Source organism: Hetaerina americana, unplaced genomic scaffold, assembly GCF_022747635.1.
Source record: "Hetaerina americana unplaced genomic scaffold, ioHetAmer1.1.p SCAF_12, whole genome shotgun sequence".
NCBI classification, from domain to species: domain Eukaryota; kingdom Metazoa; phylum Arthropoda; class Insecta; order Odonata; family Calopterygidae; genus Hetaerina; species Hetaerina americana.
The window spans coordinates 27,497,997-27,505,308 of record NW_027286292.1 but is presented as its reverse complement, the minus strand read 5'-3'; positions in this window follow the sequence as shown (position 1 = coordinate 27,505,308).

Here is a 7,312-nt window from a genome sequence, read left to right as displayed (position 1 = left end):
CATGATGCAAGTTGAAAATTTGTGGCATAGGTAATTTTATAAATGGACAGCCCATAATGTATTCTCAAATAGTATAGAGCCTGTGATCTGGGGTACTTTATGTTTCATGTGTCACATATAAATTTGTAGGCGATTCCAAAAGCTTAATGGAACAGCTTAAAGAGAATTTTATGAGGAATTCACAATGCTCCCTTTACATTTAGTTCACATACTTGTGAATGTTTGGGTGTGTTTATTTGGCAGAGGGAAAGAGAAAATTGAGACTAGTTTATTCAGGTTAAACTCTGCAGAGGAAAACCATCAAAAGGGGCAAAATATGAAGAACTTAAGAAGGTTCCATGCGAGATTTTTGTCTGTAAGTAAACATCTCTTAACATGGTCCAATCCTGCACCATAGTCGTGGAAGTCACTGAAAATGAATATTAACAACTGAAAGAAATCTATAGGCTATCTTGCCAATTTAAAGAGCGGATACAATATTGTTTCCCTAAACGTACGAGGATGCTAACACATCTCGAATGACTGGCACACAATGAATAAGATAATTTTAGGCCAATATAGTCCAAGTGATACTATTTTCAACTTTGATGAAATAGTACTTTTTTACAATGCATTACTGGAACATACATTGGTCATCAAAAGAATGAAGATTCAAGGTGGAAAAAAAAGTTTGGGTGATAGAGGAATATTTTAACGGAGGAAACTTACAGGCTTGACTTTGAACAAATCAATCTTGGAAGAAATAATAAAGCTTTGGCTAATTCTATTGGACTGTTATTTTCACAATTTAGGTTTCACCACTTAGGTTTTGGGGAAGGTGAGGGTAAGAGGCCAATTTTTTTAAGTTTATGACTAATTAATTAATGACTTCATTCGACGGGATTGAGATTTAATAGTTCCTTCTTCCACCTAGCCCTTAGACAAACGAGATATTATTCCACCAAGCACATACGAGAAATATGCAGTCATGCTAATAAAAAATTGGGAGTTGTAAAAAGAGTGCTAGGTAAATGCGACAAAAAGTGAAGGAACGATGTTTTATTGCCCTAGTCAGGTCCCACCTAGAGTAAGCTGCCAATATATGAGATCCTCAAAAGATAAATTTGATTTAGGAATTAGATAGAGTTCAGCGGAGGGGGCTAGATTTGAAAATCATTGTTATGACCAACGCAGTAGCGCAACTACTTTGCTAGGAAATTTGGGCTGGGATTCCTTTACACAGTGGTGTTTACAATATAGATTAAACTAATTAAAAATATTTAAAGATGGGTCCTTTACCAATGACATCAAGAACATAATACGAACCCCAACATATTACGGTCAGAGGGATCATGAATGTAAGATTAGAGAGATGGACTGCAAGACTGACAAGCTTAAAATGTCATTATTCCAAGAACGATAAGAGAGCAGCATGCTTGTAGTCAAAATCCCCCAGGAGTCAGTTCAACACAATAAGTGTAAACCTACAAGGTAGGAACTGCGCGTGGATATATCTATATTTATTTATTTTTGTAGCCCCCACCCATTTGAGAAACCCCCTGCCACACACCTTTTGGGTGGCTCGAAGGGTAGTGATGTAAATGTAGACATTACATTGAAGACAATTATGTACACCCAGGCCCTACGTGGGAATCGAAACTGTGATCTCTGGGTTGGCAGGTGAGGACGTTACCCCACCCCCACCTGGGCTGACAATGGGCAGCTTCGAGCTGGGGGAGGGTAGTCATTAATCGTGTTTTAGGCCCACTTGTAGGACAGCAGGGGGGTTGTTAGGACTTGGGTAAGGGTGGGGAGCATGGGGTGTGGTAGGGAGAGCACTTTCACCACTTATCCTTCATTGGTAGTGATTACACAGGTCCTTGGTTCTTCTTAATTGTGGATTGAGTTTTGCACTATCTCTAGGGATTCTAGGGCATACAATCTTTCAAAATGAAGTATTTTTGGTGCAAGAGTGCTCGTATGTTGTTTCTCCCCAAGGTGGTTGGCAAACTTTGAATTCTTCTTCAGATGGAATTGTCTGTATTCTTCAACCCCTTATGCCTACACTGTTCTTGCTGATATATTTTGGCAGGCAGCCCTCACATGAGAGAGAATATATATTCCTCTCCTCCTCAAGGTAAACATTTTATTTTTGACATTGAAGAGTCAACTTTTTGAAAGATAAGGGTGTATAAATGCTACCCTACACATATTATTTGGGAAGCAAGATGATAATACATATGAAATGTTTCCTGAAGTGGAATTTTAACCATTTCCTCATTTTCTTCAAGATATAGGGATGACACCATTTAGCTTGCTAGCTTTTGGCTGTATTATTGCAATATATTTTCAATAAATTTGTTTGTAGCCAACTATGACTGCAATATAAAATATATTGCAGTTCATTACCTTTAACTATTTATTGCAATTAGCTTTCTGGAAGTGAATTTTGATTAGTTCATGGAAGCCTGCCAATTCCTTTTAGAACAGGTGACATGAATCTGCTGGGATGACTTTGTTCGTGGTTGTCAGTTTTCTGTAAATGGAAAAATCATGTTTGTCATTTGATAATTGGATGGTTAAGTCAAAAATACATAGCTGGTTTGTATCTATAAGATCATTTCAAAGGTGAAATTTATCCTTTTATATAAGGAATTTAGACACAAGGATTCTCCTTGCCTTTTTGTGTCAGTCCCACAGCAAAGATCGTTATCTATATATCAATATCCATATCGTTGACATCTATGCCAATGGTATATATATTTCGCCAATTTGTTGCCTGAACTGAATAATATTTCTTCAAAATTATTCATGAATATTTATTCCATCAGAAGTGATTTGCTAGTCCTTGTTGTTGGTAATATCATTCCATAAAAAGGAAGTAATTTTGGTTGAGACAATCAAAATGTTTATGAGGGCCTTGATTTCTCTAATGAGCACTGGATTGTTGTTCCTAATTCTTAACATTTCCATTGCGCAATCTTATGCTCCAGGATATCAGTAAATAGACTGGTGGGATCAAAGGAAATTAATTTAGCGAGAAGGTCTCCTTCAGCTTTTCTGTTAAGTCAAAGGCATTTTTAATACTATAATTCGGTGAAAATCTGGTGTGCTCCTTTAAATTATTGAGTTTGGAAGCAGGCGATGGCTATTCTGGCTACCACAGACCGGATGGGCATGTACTCTTCGTGAATTTTAATTAATCCATACATACCCTTGTGGCAATAGTGGTATTTTTTTGATTAAACTGTATTTCTCCCATTCACTGAATAAGCCATCAGAATGTTACTGAAGAGCCTGGTTTCTTTTGGAAGGCTATTGCTGGGTCCTTGTTTAATGTCTCATAGTCATTCGCCTGAAGTGGAATAATGATGTTTCTGCCAATAACCAGGCTTAATAGTGATAACAACCAAGTTAACTTTATCTGCCTTGGTGATTATTGTTAGTACTTGGGATATGGGGAGTTGGGATGTGAATTTCATACCTGAATTCAGAGAAGTTTCTTCAGGATCTTTGAACTTATGATTCCATAAGTTGAATATACTGGGTGGAAGTGAGCCCTCCCCAACAGACCACATGCTCCCAAACTTCATCTAGGCCCTACCTCCTGCCTTACGAGGGAACCTAAAACATACAGATGACTAACCCCCCTACCCATCCCGCACCTTCCAAGCTTCTCATTGGCCTCCTACCCCTCACCTTTATGCATGGTTATGCGTATATTGCATCCATTATTCTATTCCTCACCTGAAGTGTTGAAACCTAGTTCATTAAAATAAAAATCCGGTGGCATTAAACAAAACTTCATTGCAGTAAGATCTGGTGCTTTTTGGTATACTGAGGGTAGAAACTCTTCCGGTAATCCACCATGTGATACATCTCCATTCAGGCCAACGTTTGCAATGCTGTTCTGGGCAAAAGTGCAGTCTCTCCCTTTTTGGCTGCCTTATATACATTCCCTTCAGAATCAGGTGCCATTTGATTGGTCGGCATGGAACGATAGATTCCACATACCTTCCGTGATTGCACCATTGTCATATTTTATTCAAAATGGGTTTCCAGGCATTACTGAGTGAATACCTGGAATCCTGATTAAAATTTCTAATCAGATTTCAACTGATTCTTTTACTGGGTAATCCCAATTGCCCTTGGAGCAGGAAAATATCCGGTATCATTAAACCGGATAGATTGGTCATTGCTGATCCAATGTTCAGCAGATTTTCCTTCCTGTGCCAACCACAAATGGTGCCTATATTCCTTCAGCCTTATCTTAAGGCCAATTTGGTCCTTAACTTAATGAGTTGATCTTTGGGTTTTGCTGGTGGTTAATGAATTATCCCAATGTTGTGTCTGGCTAATATTCTTGATATTTTGCTGGAAATTGAAGAGATGGGAGAGCAACTCTGGTGATTGGCTACTCCCTTTCCTTCTGCTGCTTCCACTCTCTTGGGTGGAAGGACCTTTTAATGGTCAGTGAAATCTGGCATTCTCAACTTCCATTCTGATGGAAGATTGTCCTGAGATGCTTCAGTTCTTGGGGCAAGCTGTTTTCCTCAGTGATTTACCTGACTTGATGAATCAAAATGTCAGCACAGCCCATATTTGTGAGGGATGATGGCTCCTGCCATTCAAAATACAGGTTGGTGTGGGTCGGCTTTCGGTAGAACCTTGTCCAAGTCTCCCATCCCATCTCCAATGAATTAGAATATTGAGACAGGGTAGATGGCATTGCCATCCATTGTAGAGGTGATTTGGCCATTCATAAGTTGCAAGAACTGGTCAAGGACATCCCTCCCACGAGGCCAGAATATGAATGTTGTTGACATACTCGTGTTTTGGTTGCGGTTGAGGAGCTGAGTTCATAGCTTTTCTTCAAAATCTTCCATGAAGAAATAAGCTATGATGGTGGGCAAAGGGGACCCCAACCCAACTCCATCTGTTTGCTCAAAAAATTTTCCATTGAATTCGAAGAAGGTATATTTCAATAAGTGGTGGAATCATTTCACCATGCCAGTATCTAATCTGGTGCTCAGGAGACGTAATGTGTCTGCCAATGGAACAAATGTAAACAAGGACACACTCTCAGAGCTTACTAAAATATCCCTCTCCTCTAGGCATATCTCACTCAGCATCTTCACAGAGTCAGCAGATAAATTAAAAATAGTAATTTTCCACAAAATAAAATTTAATTTAACCAGTTTAAATGTAACTACATCATCATCAGGTCTGATGATGTAGTTACATTGAAACCAGTCCTATCAAATTTTATTTTGTGGAAAATTGCTATTTTTAATTAATCATACATTCCACCATATCACGCCTGAAACATCTCTTTTTAAAAGTCAGCAGGTTCTGACAGGATTCCATCAGACTTATCCTCTGTGGGCTTTCTGGTCTAGAAGGTAAGATAAATTTTTGGACTAACAATTCAGTCCAGTATGTTGTAATTTAGAAAATTACACTTCTTTTAAGATTTAGCGTTCATGGTTAGGGGCCTATCAATTAGTGGCATTGACCATAACTTAAGTCAAACATGAACACAACCAGTCCATGAAAATTAATTTGTGGGGGCATAATATTATTGCCTGTATTAAACTGCCACTAATAAAATAGAAATAAAGCATGGGTAAGTACTAATATATGTGCAGGCATTCCTTAAAGCAAATGATCTTTGGCAAAAGGCCTTTGATGAACTCTAGAACTATTATACTTTATTCAATTTCTCTTACATTCAAGCTCCCCATTACCATATAAAATCTCTTTCCCCTCCCCACTACTTCTTGCCTATTCTTCCTTCTACCATGGCCTTGAAAATCTTATTACTCCTTAACACCTCCATTCATTTTTACCTTCAAAATTCCCCCAGGAGTCTTTAATGATTTAAATCTTTATGAAGTCTCAGCTTTATGTAAATGCCGATGCCATTTCTAAAATGCTTATCTTCAATTAAAATACTGTCAAAAATTATCTGCTCTATTTATACCCCCTACTTTAACTGAAACTCATACATTCCTTCCCGAGATATCCTATTTATGGAGAAAATTACTTTGATTTCTTATGAGTGTTCCCCATATTAATTGATTCTGTAAGGTGATTAACAATAGGTGCACTCCAAGTATTACAGGGTCACTCCTGATTATTCTTCCACTTCTCAACATCCAACTTAAATGAGCACAGTTACACAGACGTTTTGGATTGGTGGATACTCCCTACAGTCCACTTGCACATTATGAAGAATCATAATTAGCTTTGATCAATCCACTCTGTTGAATGCTCTCACAAACCCAATAAAGGAAGCAACAATAATTCATAAAATATTAGTGGCACCATTTTCCAGTATTTGTATGGCATATCCACTAACAGTTTGAGAAAATGATGTATAACCTGAGGTCCAAGAAAGGACCATTTTGTTGACCCTCAAATACATTTCATTGGGTTATCAGCAAAATCATCTCTTAATCTTAAGTTACATAAGTTAGGGAAGGTAAGATAAATCTCCAAATGAAAATTAAAAAATAGGATTGACTAGTAATTAAAATTTTTCGAAATCTCACCTGTTATCAATATTTAATAAGAGTATTTTAGAATACATATTTAACAATGGTTACCTACTGAATTTAGCTTTCAGCAACCTAGCTTCATATTTGGCAACTCTGAATATCCAGCAGAGTATTCTTTCAGATCCCAAATCTTTAGGCAAAACGGCAAGTGATACAAGGACACTAAATGCCCTCTCTACCTGATAAGTGAATTTCACATGCTGCAGAACTAACTATGCTGTAGAATTTCTTTGATTGTCGATGTAGCTGTTAAAAAGGAAATTATAGGAGTAACATGGGTGGGGATAGGAAAAAATAAAAGCAAATAAAAAATTATTAAATTCTATTACTCCATTATTCAGTACACAGAAGAATAAGGGCACTGGATGATTTGTACCCATAGGTGCTTTTGCCATACTCAAAGCATTTACTTTCGCACATTTTGGTAGCATTCATACCATCCAAAGTCACAATAAATTCCCCACGACTGTCACTGCACAGAACACAAGAATAGGTTTTACACATTAATCACAAATCTATGGTTGCATATATTCTCAATGGCATTACTTTCTATGAAAAAGAAATTTAAAATATGCATTACTCTCAAATCAGACTGTACGCATGTATTGAATTGCCTATTTTGAGGCCATTACCAAAAGCAATATATATGTATATATATATATAAATTTACAGATATCACAAACAGTAGGACCACTGAAAATAGAGCTCAGACCAGAACAACCAGCATATACCCAGAGACTTACAAAATAGCATCACCCTAAAATATTGCTTTG